This window comes from Drosophila biarmipes, chromosome 2R, assembly GCF_025231255.1.
Source record: "Drosophila biarmipes strain raj3 chromosome 2R, RU_DBia_V1.1, whole genome shotgun sequence".
NCBI classification, from domain to species: domain Eukaryota; kingdom Metazoa; phylum Arthropoda; class Insecta; order Diptera; family Drosophilidae; genus Drosophila; species Drosophila biarmipes.
Window position 1 is genome coordinate 9,882,129 of NC_066615.1, and position 16,176 is coordinate 9,898,304.

The 16,176-nt window shown below is 44.7% G+C and overlaps 1 long non-coding RNA gene across 5 annotated transcripts in view; it reads left to right on the forward strand.

The window, feature by feature from the left end:
* Nucleotides 1–16,097, forward strand: part of LOC122818190 (uncharacterized) — a 48,602-nt gene extending 32,505 nt beyond the window's left edge. For 2 of the 5 annotated variants that reach the window (XR_007764018.1, XR_007764015.1), the window contains exons 4-5: nucleotides 8,569–12,712; nucleotides 12,766–13,119. This is a non-coding gene — a long non-coding RNA (uncharacterized LOC122818190). Of the gene's footprint in view, nucleotides 1–8,568; nucleotides 12,713–12,751; nucleotides 13,120–15,712 lie in introns of those variants that run through there. The other 3 variants (XR_007764016.1, XR_006367688.2, XR_006367687.1) reach the window with 3 other exon arrangements.
* The last annotated feature ends 79 nt before the right edge of the window (nucleotides 16,098–16,176 follow it).

Genomic DNA, 16,176 nt, shown 5'->3' on the forward strand with positions numbered 1-16,176 from the left:
GAAGGACCACCTTTTAATGAAACATTCGAGAAAGCTTAGTTTATAAACTTAAAAATTAATCATATTTGTTGTGCTACCCCATTTTGAATTCACAACATATTTTCCTCACTGCATACACGTTGGCCAAAAAACTGTATTAATAAAGTATTTGCTCACTCGAGTGCAGCCAGCAAACACTCGCAAAGTGCGGTTGCCAAAGGGGCGGAAAAGGGGAGCGAACCCAGTTGACTTTTGTAATCAGCAGGCGAGGATGCATCTGCTCCTGCTCCTGGTGAGGCTGAAGCTGGTGCTCCTGATGTTGTTGATGTTGATGCGAGGTCTGAGCACAAATATTCCGGCCTGACTGACTGACATCCGAGCACACCGACAGACGCACACACATATTGCGCTCAGACGGATTCGAGTTAAGTGCCTGACTTGGCACTGTCATAATTTACATATGCCAAACGACGGCGAGAAGGGTTAACTGGGTTACCTGGGAGCCTGTGCGAAAATCCTATCCCATCCTGCCTGTCCTTGTCGTCCTTGCAGCAAATGCAAGCCGTTCTGGCAGTTGCAGGTGCGCCTTTGTTGTGGGCTTTATTTATATGAGTGATTAGCCAGTGGGAGTTCAGAGTGGGGAGATTGGGTGCTTGGAGTTGGGCCACTCCACCTGCTTTCTGTGTATTTATTAGAGCAAGGTGTTGTTTGTGTGCTGCCCTAGAATGTTTGACTGTCTGCTGTTTGTGGCAGGCAAATATCAAGCCGGATTTGGAGGTTCGGCAAGCACGTGCCTACCTTAAAGATGCAGTCTAAATGATACGCCAGAAGGAGTCAGATAAATTAAAGAGGATCATTTAAGTTGCTTTAAAAAAAACTTTTTAATTTGGTGAATTGCCTTGCTCTTCAGAGTAAAAAAACATTATAATTTGAAAGAAACCGTGTTTAGTACAAATTAAAAATAAATTTAAAAAGGTATATTAGTCTGTGCAACCCTAAAAACTATTTTCCACATTTTGATAAAAGCCTTAACTTAGGGGACTAAAACACCATTGACGAATATAATTTTCTTTAGATAAGACTACTTCACAATTACTTATCTATAACCTGAAATGCAAGTCGTTTAAGATTTGAATTTCAAGAACTAATACATTTAAACACATTGATTGTCTTATAATTCGACTTGCGAAAGTTCGGACTGCAAAAGTTCGACTGCCTTTAAACTCGAGGAGTTAAAACTATTCCACCACCACCGAATGCCCCTCAATTCAATATCGTTGGCAACTTTTGCCGCTTGAGACTTGGCTTTTTCAAATGCCGCACACGTCGCGGCTGCCCGGGTAATTGAGTTGGAAAAATGTTGTTGACGCCGTGCCCATACGACTGGCAGTGGCAACTGCAATTGCTACTGCATCTGCATTCTGCTTCTGCATCTGCAGTTCCGCAGCAGCACATCCGCATGCGAATATCCGCGCCTCGTCGCCTTCTCTGGCATTTTGCATTGCAGCGGGCACAGGCTGCAACAGTCAGCGCGACATGTTGCGACAATTGCATCTGCATCTGCATCCGCAGCCCCGCAGCCACTTATTCGCTAGCGAATATCCGCAACATCCGCACATCCGCATCGTCGCCTCCGCTGTCATTTTGCATAATATTACGTCGTCGGAGTCCCTTTTTATGGGGACCCAGGCGAAATTTTGGCAATTTTTTCGCTTGCTTTTTCTTCTGCTCGGAACATGTGCGCAAACATTTAAATCAATTGTGTTCCAATCTCCAGAGGGGATTGCAGCTGGAGGAGGGTGGCAAGGCGGCGAATGTGGCAGCAATTGTTATGTAAAATACGAGCACGCTCGGCGAATCAACAACGCGCGCTGTCAGAGGATGTGGAACACTTTTTTCGGGGGGATCCCGGTTCTGGGGATCCTGCTAACCGGGGATCCTGCTGGGATGAGCCCGGCTCCATTTGACTCGATGCGCCCGCTTGGCATTATGCAAATAATTCCGTATCGAGAGTTTTCAATTTGGGCTTAAGGCGCGACCGAGAACTGCATAAGCCCCCCTTTCGCTTTGTGCCCCAGCTACTTTTTTATTTTCGTGCCACTCGCAAGTTGGCAAGGTGCACGTTTTCTCACACCGCCGAAGGTCGCTGGCGCATATATACACAGCTATGTACATGGGCTGCGGGGGAAAGGGCGGCCGGAAAAGCGCCTGTGGAAAAGTTTCTGCAGCTTAGGCCCGGCCAGGCGAAAGCAAACCAAAGTCATGCACTTGGAAGCCAATAAAGCGGAAAAATATTATATTTTCCCACCGCCAAGGGCCTGCGTAGAAAGGTATACAGCATATATTTATGCAAATGGCGCTCCAGTTGGCCTCCCTCGTCGCTGGAAATTATTTAAAGTTATTATTTTCAACCTCATTTGCAGATTAGCCAGGTGCCGCCGCTAAATATTTGATTAGCACTCCCGCTACTTGTACATTGCAATTCATTTTAATTAGTTGCCTTTTAAATGGCTAACAGTTCGCACTAAAACTTTTATCAGCCAGTTGCCAGTTTTCGTGTTTGTTATGCTGTAGCCGAGACTAATTACGCGATCCTTGTTTTAATGGCCAATTTAATGGTCTAACTACACGGTGCTGCTGCATGTTCTCCTCTATTTTAGCGCTGGCTTTTAATGACCTTTGTTGGCAAGTCAGTTTGGGCCGAGAATTGATCTCACCTGCGAAAGCATCCCTAAGTGACACATAATTTAGGGCTTAATCAGCTGGAAGTTTTCCACGCCACTCCAAATGGCTTAAGTTTTTCGGCAGCCTGGCTCCCCGTTTAACCCTTGAGTATCATCTGTTTCTGTATCTGTATCTGCGAGGCAAACATGCAAGCAGGAAAATTAAAAGCATACTTTCGGCGACTTGCAACCGCACGACAATGCAATAAAAGCAAACTTGCTCCACGAGTTGCCAGTTGCAAGTTGCAAGTTGCTCGTTTCCAAGTTGCTACAAGGCAAACAATTGAGCAACTCATTGAGGAAGAAAATCAAAATGCAGTGATAAAAACCAATTGAAAACAAGGACAAAGACAAAGACAAGGCAAACTTGCTGGCTCCTTGTATATTGAATGTTTATTTGCATGCGACAGGGCGCCCTACATTTATATATATCCACTGGATATTATATGTATTTATTGTGTGTGTGTGCCCCGAAAGTTGCTCTGGAAACGTGGAGAGGGCAACGGGGTTAAACGCGTTCTTAATATCACATAAAAAATAGAAGCGTAACAAAGTTAAACAAAACTTTTGCTGCAACAAAACTTTCGAGTTCCCCCCACCATCAGCACCCGGGGGGCGGTAAAGGGTTAAGGGGTCCAGGAGCTGACTTGAAATTCAAAATGGCCACCATTTCGGGCTTAAAGCCACCTTAATTGACTTTTAAGGCCAGTGGCCCTCGTCAATCGAATTACGAATTACGCATCCCCATTATTGAATTTATTTCGGTAGGGGCGGGTGCTGCGGGGGCGTGGCCTGGTCCTCGAGGGAGCTGTCCTGCGAATTATGACGGAATTCGAGTCGCCTTCCTTATGCATGCCATGAAATATTCACCTGGCCCGCCGGCTTCGGCAACTCCCACAGCCTCTGGGACCCCATAAAAACCATGGGGGAACATTAGGCCTTTTCCCCGTATTTTCCGCATTTCCTGCGTATTTATTCTCCGGTTAATGTGTGGGAGTGTGTGCTGCAGCGTTGGAACACTTGTTGAAGGCGCTGGCTGGCTTTTAATTGCTTCGCCGCCTCGTTTGCCGCCCACTTATCTGAATTACGCAGCCACAGACAGCGGGGGGCGAAAAAATAGACATATATTCTGGAAAAAATAAATAAAAGAAACATTAACGAGCAAAAAATAAAGCATTATGAAAAGTTACAACTTGAAACAGGGAGAATGATATGACAAATTAAATAAAAATTCAAAACTTTTATAAATTGGGTGTAATGTAAGGGAGCTTAATAATAGTTATAATAGCATGGCAGCCCATCGATATTTTTTATAGGACCTATAATAAGGAGACAGTTTTAACCTACTAAATATGCATTTTACAAACATCAAATGCGAAATAGTATATTTCTAATTTCATTTTGTGATATGATCGTATTTAGGTAAGTATATTCTTAAAGGATTTAAATGTATATCTTTAAAAAAATATAAAACTTAAATGGAATATAAATCAAATTCTTTAGATTATAAATCGTAACTTTATATCCATAAAAAATTAAATATAAATTTTATGAAATACAATTTGAACATTTTAAAAATGATTTAGAGATTTATTTAAATGTCTAACACTTTGCTACAATTTCACTGACAACTGTGCTTGCAGACATTATGAATGAGAGCCGAGAAAAAAGTATTTGAAGGGAGGGAAGGGTCCTGTGCGCGTTGCGCCAAATGTCAACAATAATTTTTAATTAAGATTTGTTTTCGTTTTTCATATTAGAGTGAATCCGGGCTGACTTCCCTTCGCCCCTCGTCCCTTTGGCCTTAGGAGGCAGCATAAAACACGCTGGCAGACTGCAAAAAGCAGCAGCCTTGGCTGGGCGAGGAGTTAATTTGAATTTTATAGCAGTCAAGTTGTGTAATTTCAGCACCCAAAACGTACATCGTGCGGCACATAAGCACATAACGTATACGAGCCGTTGTACAACTGGGGGCGTTGAGCAACACATGTTGCCAATGCAGCGGGGGCGTGGCGGGGGCGTATGTGCATGTGTGTGCGAGTGGATTTGCGATTTTCTTTTTTCTTCAGCTCCTTTTCAACAATTTTCCCTGCCAACTGACGGATGAGAATGCAGCAATGAAGCACTGAGATACGGAGAACGAGTGAAAAGTTTTTCAATTTCTTCAACTGCATTTGCAGACGGAGGGGGGCTTGAAGAGGGGCGGCTGGCCATGTTTGCTTGGGTACAAGTTAATCTGGCCAGAGACTCAACTTTCGCCATCCATCGTCTTGGCAAGTGAAGAGGCAGCAGTTTCAGTTCATTTCCCTGGCACTGCATTCCTCTTCGTTATTTTTTGCCGCAGCAAACTTCTAATTTCGTTACAAATTACACATGTAATGCATATGTAGGGGATGTTCGGGATGCCACCTCCCATCGCCATCGCATCCACAATTTATTAGCTGCAAATGGGCGACTCAAGGAGCCGCTTTTATCTGTTTGCCCCGGGTTTCCGGACCTTCGGGCTCTCGGGCTCAATTACAAGCCAAGTTTATCCGGCTGCCAATAAGCTCAAGTTTATGGTCTGCAGCTCTCGGCAATTAAGTTAAGCCGCCCCGAAAAGAATGGCTTGAAAATAAGTTTTTGCGATTTTCGGCAGGGAGTGTGTGTGTGCGTCGTGTGTGCGCCTAGCTGTGTGTGAAAATTGAATATTCCGCATGCCACATAAACTCGAAAGGAATGGCAAAGGAAAACTGCAGCCGGCACAGACGGCTTATTAAATTATGTCGCCGCTGCAAGGAAAACTTTCTAGTCGGCCATATTAAAATCGTTGGCAATGCCTGGCTGTCGCAGCAATTATTTCATTATGTGTGTGAGGCCTGGCCAGCAGGGCAGAGCAAACTGCAAACTGCAAAACGAAAGATTCCAGATCCCGGATTCCGAGGCTTTTTCTCCTTTCCAAAATTATGCACTCGCAAAACTTTTGCAACATTCCATTTGCCAGACAAAAAGGCGTTGACTACGCCTCATTGTTATTATCATAATTGCACAAAGCCGAGGGGTTCTCCTTCATTCTTGTATTTTTTGGTGGCACAAAGATCTTGGGCGCCGCTTGCTGGCGACAGTTTGCCGTTTTCGCAACACGACTAAGCGCCTTATTTGGCTGTGCATTTTGGCCCAGTCGGTTTTAATTAGTGCAAGCTCCTGTAAACTCGAGGCTCCATTAATTTCCCATCGCCGGCACGTGTCTCCTGGCATTTGGCTGGCGACTTGCTCCCTGGTTCCTTCTGGGTATTGTGGATTTTTCTCCCTCACGCATCATTAAACGCGCCGCGAGCTGGGCACACGCAAATTAAAGTGCCACACAATTTGGCCACCACGCCCAAGGCCAGAAAGGCCCGAAAAGCAAACAGGTTTTCCTCCTCATTTTCCTTGGCCTTTCCCTCGGATGTGAGTGATTATAGAGAAGAGATTCCGCCCCGTCCAATTGGGTTTATTTTCGTTGCGCCAGCAAAACATCATTGATTGTATCAAATGGCTTGCTAAATGTTGACTCTGAGCGCGCTTTGTGTCTCTCGGCCAAGCGGAAACGGAAATGTCCGAAGCCCCCAGGGGCGTGGCGAATGGCGGATGGTGGATTCGCGGAGCAGCTGCAGTGGAGCGTTGCCTTGTGCCGCTCGAGGCGTTCGCCTGTCATCCTGTCACGCCCCACTGCCTGCCACAAGTTGCGTGCCGCTCTCAGGCACTCAGACACTCAAACACTTGGCTCCTGATGCCCTCCGAAATTTCAAATTTCACCTTTCGCCGCCGGAAGTGCGTGGGATGACGCGGCCCAAAACTTGGCCTTAAGGTTACCGCAATTTCTGGAATTATACTGCCACCGATTTGCATAGGACCCGGCAGATACGGCAGCTTTTCAGCCATCAATCTGTATCGGAATATCTGTGGATGAATTCCCGCACTTGTACAATACATTTTCTTAGAATATTTCACTTTATTTGCATATTTAGTTCCCGGAAAGGTATCTTTTACTTTGGTTCTTAAAACAATTGCTTCCACAAAACATTGTGTTCAGCTAAATATTATTTTTTGAGGTTTTCTTATTTCTCTATAAAATTTTTTAATGCGAACATGTATGTTTTGTGCAAATATTATATATTTTTATATATTCTCATATCAATGAAAGGATGTACAGATTTTGTTTAGCTAAATATTATATATTTAGCGGTAAGTTTTCTACTGCTTTGTAAAATGTTTGGTTATTTTCAATCTTGGTAATTCCAATTGAATTCATTAATGAACTTTATACAATCCTATTCTTCGTGTGTCCATTCAAATATACATTAATTCAATTAAATACAAAAATTCCGCGAATCGCAACATATGCCCCAAATGCAAAGCATCATTTTATCTTGTTCTATAGATTTTTTTGGCAATCAAAGCGTTTAATTCCAACAGTTTTTCACAAAACATTTTAGGGCCTTTTTTCAACCATACTCATACATTGAGGACGTAGCATATCCATCAAAGGTGGGCGGTCTGGCAGGGGGCGTGGCCCTGTGATAGACACACGGTATTAAAATTACTGACAGCTACAATTTATTATCAATTGGCAAACAAAGAGTTCGAATCCTGTCTGACGTAACACATTTAAATCAATTGCGGAAATCCAATGGTAATGTAATCGAAGGGTCGCAGATGAGAGCAAAGAGCGGGGATTCATTGATGAATTTGCGAAACAATTAGAATTTCAAATGAGGACAGAGCGGGCGAGGTGAAAATGTTGGATGGGACAGTGTCAAGGCAGCAAATGTATTCATTTCCACTTTGCAGCTTGGATATTTATTGCATATTTAATGAGTTTAAACTCAGACGGAAAATGAAATGCAATGCAATTTGCGAGCTCTCTGTGTGTGCTCTCCGTCTCTTTCTGCTCCTGTGTCGCCCTCTCTTTCTACCCTTTTTATATCCCTCTCTCTCTCTAACTGCATTTGGTGATTTCCTGTTTGCGGCCAGCAATTGATTTGTTTGCAATTTAGATCCGAATTCGATGCGAAAGGCTGGCAAGGCCTGCTGGGAAATTAGTTCAATTGTTTGTGTGCGAACGAGAGGGGCGAAGGGGCGGCGAAAGAGACGGAAATAGGCCGAATCTGGGCACAAACGCAAGGGGCACAAGTCAATGGGCAGGCTTTAAGTTAACATTGCGTATACGCCGCGTGGCTCCCGCTCATAAATAACAAAATCGCATTAATTTAAAACTCATTTCGTGAATAAACACAGACAAGTGGGCGGCTGGTTGGATGGGGGGGGGGGGGGGGCGTGGCACTGCCGAGTGGTGTGTGCACACACGCATGCACAGGGCAAACTGCATTTTAAATTAAAATTAAAAGTTACTTGCTCCCATTATCGCCCGGTTGGCGAGGACAACCGCTTGCCGCAAAGGACACTCGCGTCCTTTCCCGAGGCGATAAATAATAAATGCTGTGTACGCATACAATTATGCAGCTGCAGCTGCAACTGCCACCGAAACGGTGGCCAGCAGGTGCAAGTATCTAAAAACAATGCAATGATTTATGCATGCAATATTTTCCTTGGAAATTGCTCAATGAAACATGAATAATCACAGCGCTGCGTCTGCGGATTATTCGCACCTACGGGCGCAGCGGCGAAAAATAAAAACCGCACTCAATTGAATTTTAATTTCCACCCCCTGCCCCGGCCTGCGCCCGTGATTGATTTTTAATTAAAATATTTATTTATTTGTAATTAAGTTGATTGACTTTTCGACGGCTGACCGCAACAAAAGCAGCCGTCCGCTTAATGCGATGCGTGTAATCACTGAATACTCCACTAATTTCCTGTTTGTCCATCACTCTGATATTTGCAGATAAGACGGGGCTGGGAAATAAACCGGATTCTGGACTCTGGACTTCTGGCTGCGAAACGAGGTAAGGTAACTGGCCTGAGGCCTCAGGATACTCCGGCTGCCCGAGCAAACAATCATTAATATCAATTTGACTCGGTGGCTGACTCTGACTTGCTCTGTTTATGACTGCAGCAGGGACACAAATTATTTATTTATGCGGCAGATGCTCCTTCTTTTCCCTGCCTTTCCCCTAGCTCACCGCCCCCTTGATTCATGGCAAATAAACAATAAATTAAATTACCACATTTGATTGCCGGGCTCAGAACAATTTTGATATTCCCCATGTGCGTCCCGAGCGCCCGAATCCCCCATATCACTCCTGTCATACTTCAAAAGCGCAAATGACTAAATGAATGGATGCATTATGTATGCTGCCTGCTGCTGCTTCTGCTGCGATGAGGCAAAATTGATTTTTAAGTTACGACCGTACGCATTTATTTGGCAATTGAATGTGTATAGTGGCTCGATCTTCGTCTGCCAGTGCCAGGGAATTGCAATGCCATTTTTCAAGGAGGCAGGGGTGCGGAGTGCGGAGTGTGTGCTTTATACATGTCCTCTGGCCAGGCCATCGGCAGAGATTTATGGGCGAACGCACAAAAACGTTCATTGAAAACACATTTTCCATTTTGGGGGAGCTGCCGCCCCCCCTCGAATTGCAAATTCAATAAAGCATTATATAACACGGCCAAGACGTACATGCGGTGGTGCTGGTGCCCCCGATGCAAGTGCAATAATTTACAACATTTTAATCGAATTAGACGCTGGGAGACGGAATAGGGTGGCTGGTGTCTGGTAGATGGGCACTGGCCAAGAAGCAAAATGCATTTTAAGTGCCGCCTGGCAGAACTTTGGCACTTGGCAGCTGAATTCGCCACCAGCAGCGGAAGCGAAAAGACAAAAAGAGTGGCACACCCCGGGCCAAGGGAATAGCACTTGAACATGTGCCAGCAAATCTAAAGCCAGGGCCATCTTGAGAGCCGGGCGAAATGAAAATGCATTTAAGGTCTGCTCGGGAAGGCTGCCTTAATTATCGGACAGGTCTCGCCTCTGCAGGAATAAGTCAGGATGCGGGGCTGTCATATGTCAAAAAGTATACTTACCAAAACTCTTGAACTTAGAACTTTCAATTCTTAATAAAGATATTCATAATATTATGGGCTAAGAAACGCTTTTGCCCTCAGTAACTCTCCTATTAAAATATATTTAAAATATTTTCAACATCAAAGCTGCAGTTATGAACTGACTCTTAAGAGCTCGCAATAAAAATCCATATAATTGATTTTTTATTAGCCTAGCCCACAAATCCTAAGTGCACTAACGTTTCTTATAACTATTTTTACAGCCCCCTTGCTTTCAATATTTATGGTTTCTTCACATGGGTTTTCCCCTCATTTCGATCGGTTTTGATCTAAACAACTAGTTTTGAGATGCATTTTATTTCGCTGGGAGTTCAGTCAATGTCAGTGGTTCCCCCATAAAATCTTCTCGGCAACTGCTCCGCTCCCTAGCATTTTTGCCTTTTAATTTTAAACATTTGACTCCAGGCCACATGCAGGCAATTTGAGTGCATGGGGGTGAAGGCGGAACGAGAATCGTCATAAATTCCAGGCAATAAATTTCTATTTGTTTTATTTCGTTGCCATTCTATTTTCGTTGCCCCGGCACAATGGCAGTTATTTCTCCTCGTCCTCGTCCTCTCAGCGAAGCGTGCAAAAATAAAAATGCTCCGGCTTTCCTTGGATTTTCCTGGCCTTGTTCTGGCCTGATTTCCCTGCCTGCTGCAGCCGGAGTCGCAGCTGCAATCTGCAGCACGGCCAACACCCAAAACTCCGAATGCCTCGCAGAATGATAATGAAATCTACCTTCTGATATTTCATTTTCAATTTTTTCCCCTGTCTCGGGGCGCTAATAACTTTTGTCTTTCGGGCCGGGAAAATCGATAGAGCCAGTGGCAAATGATTGGTACTTGGCAGGCGGAAAATCCGCTGAGCTCCCGGACACATACTCGTCGCGGGCTGACAAGTAATGAGCTCGAAGGCTGGGGGCTGTCGCAGACCTGAACTTTGCATAGTTTATTAAATCCCCGGGATTCGGCTGCCTCCATTAGCTGGCGTGTGGCACAGTGCCTTTCGCCTGCACTCTGATTGCATTAACCCTCGAGGGCGAGTGCCCTGGAAAGTATGCTACGCGAATTACAATTTGCGTGTTGCATTTCCCGTTGCTGTTGCTGCTGCTGCTGCTGCCTCTGTTGCCGTTGCTGTTGCGAATGACATGCAAACGTTGCATTATGAATGTTATTATAAAATCTCGCTGGCTGTGTGTGGGCTGGGGTGTGTGTATGCATTTAAACGACTCTATTTACCACAAAATGGCTGCCAAACAACAACATGCCAGCAAACAATGAGCGATAATAATAATGACACAACAGCAGCAGCTAAAGTAGCAGCAGCAGCAGCAGCAACAGCAGCAGCAGCTGAAAAGGCAAACGTTTTAATGGCCACAGCGAAATTCACTCTAGTGGGAGTTACGAGTTACGAGTACCCAGCATGTGTGTGTCTGCACTTTGCAGCTATTTAAAATTTAAATAATAGCAGAATACGGCAGCAAAAAAAGCGAGAAGAACAACCGCACGGAATAATAATAAATCATGGCAAATATATATTCTCATACGCACATGTACGGTGTAGCACAATGTGTGTGGTGTGCGGACGTATACTACGTATATTGTAATATTCCCAGCGAGCTACATTGTTGGCAGCGCTTTGCCATTTGGGCCAATGTTTTGGCCTGGCGCCGCGTGTTGATTTAATAGTCGTGGTCACAGGCATTATGGCATGCTCATGATTGCCCCGAAAATACGTGAGAAGCCCACTCCTTGCGCTCCCCCGCATATCGCACATTGTTCCGGTTGGGCTTTTCATGCAAATTTCCATGCCATTATTTATTGTGTATTTAAAGAGATTACGTGTAAGCAGGCCAGCACTCCCGCATCCTAATGGCCAGCTACGCAGACTGCAAATTGAAAAAAAGCAAGGCCGAAGAAGGGGGGGAAAAAGTGATGAGAGGGCAGCCAACCAAGACGTCGACATCTGTAATCCCCGCCTGCAAGTGTGCCATAAAAATTCAAATTCAAATTTAAACCCGCCCCGCTCATGTGCTCCACAAATCCCACTTAATTGTTGGTGCTGTTTCTGGTTGCTGCTGCAATGAAATTTCATGCATTCTAATTTATGCGGTCCCAACAAAGGAGCACAATTCGCTGGCCACAGTGCGCCTTCAGTGCTCAGTTTTGTTACGTTTCGTTTCGTTCTGCACTTGTGCATAAGGACAATGGCTCGAATGGTAAAAAATATACAAAAACAAGGGGAGCCAGCCAGTAGAAAGCAGAAGAAATGGGAAAGAAAGGCATCCCGAATAAAATGCAATGCCAAACAAATGCAAACCGAACTCAGCTGAGGCGAAACAGTCAGGCAAGCAGCCAGCGGGCCACTTGGCGTATACGTAATTCGCATTTGGGCAACAGCAATGGCAATGGCAACAGCAACAGCAACATGCAACACCGAACAACAATTGCAATGGCTACGTGCCAAGGCAGCGGAACAAGGATGGCAAAAGGACGACTGGGATACCAAGAGGTAAACGGTATTAATGGCAGGACCTTATTTTTGGCAGCAGTTGGCAAGCGTAACAGAAATAGCTGCAATGCGACTTTTTCGCTTTTTGGCTGTTGATGTCTTTCCTGCTGTATGTTGCACGTGCGCCCCGTCTATGTCCATTCCATTCCGTATATATAGTACTACTGCTACACACTGCTGCAACATACAAATCACTTGAAACTTTCGGCGATTCGCGATTCGCCATAAGTAATCGAATGCTAATGGAAAGCTGTTGCTCATAAATAAGCCAGCCAGCAATTTGTCGAAGGCAGGCCATAAAAACTACAAGGGCCATTTAACTTATGAGTGCTGTAGGCCCATGCCCATCCTCATCTCTGCATCATCCCCGTCCCCATCCCATCAGCCATCTTGGGATGGATCTTCCTTGGCCCGGGCCAATTGCCAGCGGCGTCAGCGTCGACGGCTCTTCAGCGTCATCAACACATCGTGTACGTGACTTTGCTAACAAAAATTAACAATTTCATTAGTGGCCCCGTTGCAGAACGAAGGCTGAAGGCGGAAGACTGAATGCTGGCGACTGGAGACTGGAGACTGGCGACTGAATGCTGGTTTTCCAGTGAGCTGGATGCTGGGTGCGGAACGCTGAAGGATGGTTGAAGGAGGTGACGTAGTGTCAGCCGGAGAAAAGAAAAACGAAGAGCAACAGAGCAGTGCACGGTAAAAAAAACATAACAATAGGTGTTCCACATCGGACATATATAAACTGATGACGATAGCTCCTAAATATAAATGGTGATCGCGAAAGACAGTAAACGAGAAAAGGGAAAGCAAGAATTGCTTGAAAAATATCTAATTCTTTAATAAAGCTGCAAACACATCGATAGCAATAACAATAGATCGTCGACTTTTCTCTATATTAATGCTTATTTGGCATTAGGTTTCTTCATCTTTAGTTTAATCTAGCTGCTCGAAATGTTATTAAATCAAAAAATAGGTAAAATCGGTAGGATGAATATAAAACTTATTATCGGAAATATCGAAATTCTATCAATTGTATTGCAGCTTTATCCCTTAACTTTCGTTATTAAAGTCCAAGAAATAGGCAGTAAAATAATTATACTTAACTTTCGATAAGCTTTTTTGGGTTCTCATAATGATATCATTATTCTTTATCGTATTTGTCATGCTTCGTCGAATGTTACAGACCATCTTAAACTGATTCGATACAACACCCACTGACAGATCATTTAAGGTGACATTTTCGTGCCGTGCAGCAACAAAGAGAAAGAAAAGTAGAAAAGAGCTGACGGGGGGCAAAAAAAATTGCTGCCACTTATCAAACAGACGCCCACACACACACTCACTTCCTGTCTGTCTGTATGGCACTCTCTCTGCTTTCTCCTTTACCCCTTTGCTGTGTGTGGGTGGGTGGGTGTTTGGGTGTGTGTCAAACTAACGAACCGCGCTGTCCTCACACGCCACGCCCCTTTGCCGCCCACTGCAGTCATTTACAATACGTCTAAAAAGACGCTGCGTGCCGTACGTGCATCAAGTGCGCTTCAAATGCACTTCATTGCCTCCGAGACACACACACAGATACGCACACACACACAGCGCAGAGCACACAGTTACGCCCGGCAATTCACACCCACACATAGAGTGCTTAGGCTTTGTGCTGCACAAAGTAAATGAAATCGTGTAAGAGCAAAGAGTAGCAGCGAGGAATAAAAAATAAAGAAGGCGCACAGCAGAGACATCAAAAAGCGCTGGCTCAGTCGCCGGCACCTTTTAGATACACAGATACTCAGATGCTCACACCAGCAGATACTCCGATACCCACACTCGCGCACACACACAATCAATTGCCTAAAGTAGTTTGTAAAATGGGATAAAGTTGCAGTAAACTGGGATCTCCCTCCCTCTGGTAAGAGTAAAGGATTCCCCGAGACAGTCTCTAATGAAAACGTAAAATCCAGCCGCACTTACCCGCTTTTCCCACTTTTCCCTGCTGAATTTTCCAGCTTTATTTGCCCAAGATTTGTGAGCAAACATACATGGATTTCGCCTCGTTTTACCAGTCTTCGTTTTCTTTTTTTTGTGTATGTTGGCTGAGCTTGTTCTTTCTTATTATTTCGATTTATCTGCTCCTTGCGAAAGGCGCACTGCAGTCATTTTACTTGGGCCCCCTTGGGCAATTTTAAAGCCCCTCGCTTTCCCATTTTCCCAGACTGCGCTTGAAATTTTCGGGCTTTCTTTCTGTTTTTCAGGGCAGCCAGGCGAATCTGTCAAACGGCAAATACGAGTAAATAATAAAATCAAGTTGCCAGGCTTGGTAATGTGCCCGAAATTGATTTTTTGTTGCGCCAGACAAGGCGAACAGCAACAGCAGGAGACACAATTGGCCAAGGGGGCTCGTTGCTTGAAGTACTCGGCAAATATTTGGTCAAAAATTGCCGTGCAGGTGTTGGGCCCTGTTCTTGTTTGAGCTCCTAAGCTGGAAAGCAGCGTGAAGAACACACAGAAAAAACAGAATCAGCTGACATCGTGGACTAGTATGAAAGGATTAATATATAAGCAGCAATTTGCATATTTTAGTATATCATAAATACTTAAAAATTGGGTTGAGTTGGGGAAATTACCAAGTATCTTTTTATTTTTCACAATTGAAATGAGAATAAATTTCAAGAATTAACCATAATCATAATTATAGAGACCTTTGAGGCACTACATAAGATCAACATTAAATTACAAAGATAGTCGCTTAAGGGTATCTTATTATACAAATCGATGTCCCAATATTCTTATTTTAAGATGCATTTTTTTTTTGTTTTAATAAGTAACCCCTAAGATAATTGCCGCACATTTGTCAAGATTTAATACCCAATCGTGGCTTAAATCTTCGGCCATGCAAAGTGATTCTTTGTGTATTTTCCGGCTGTTGTCTCCAGCAGACCTGTCAACTGAAATGCTCGCTGGAACGCAACGAAAGCCCCTAAATCAATAAAAGTTTCGATGGCTTAATACCAAAGCGGAAGCGGTTCTCGGCTTTCGGTTTTCGGCAGTGGCGACGACAGTCGCTAAGTCGTCGAAAATATGCCGCCTGTGTACTGCACGGCCAACTGCACCGCCATTCGGGCTATATTTTTTATTGACTTAGTTTCGAGTGGCAGCGCCGCAAAGTTTGCAACTCTTGCGCGGCAAGTTCTCCACTATTATTGGGGCTGCCTACTTTAGGCGTTCGCCGTTGTCTGGCGATAGTTTTTTCGGCTTTGCGATTACAAATGAGATTTATACGGCCATTTCCGAGCCATTAGAGGAAGTGCAGGAGGCGGCGCTGCCAAGTCAAGTGTGCGGCCATAAAGAACGCAAAAAAAAAAACAGGATAAAGAAAGTACCTATTCCCTTTTGCAAGCAGATCATATTTTTCCATTGGCCTTGGCGCATTAACCGACGCTTTTTCACTTACACCCGTTTTCTCTTGTTCGCAGGCAGGTCAACTTGTCAGCGGAGCGGCACGCCTAATGTCCTTCTGATAGGCCCTGCAGGAGCAGGGGAGCCGGAAGGAGGAGGACCCAGCGGTGTCCACTGCAGCGGCGCCAGCAGTTGATAAATTATCATGTGAGCAGGGGAGGCGGAAGTGGATCAGGATGAGGACGCGGATGCAGCTGGCAGCTGCAGCAAATGATGCTGCATAGAACTAACCCGCTCACCTGCGACTGCTTTTAATCTATTTTAAATGGTAATGGTACGGTGCGACCGGATGATGGTTCACAACGACCGTGTCCTTTAAACGGGTCGGTGGGACTTTCGTCCGTTTGTAACGCCATTTGTCAGCGATTTATCAGTGTCCCCCGAAAAGGGGTATTATTTATGATGCCCTGTCTTGCACCTGCCGTCCATCGATAGTGGTCGCTGTCATTAATTGATTCGTGATTGCATCCGGGCTGGGAAT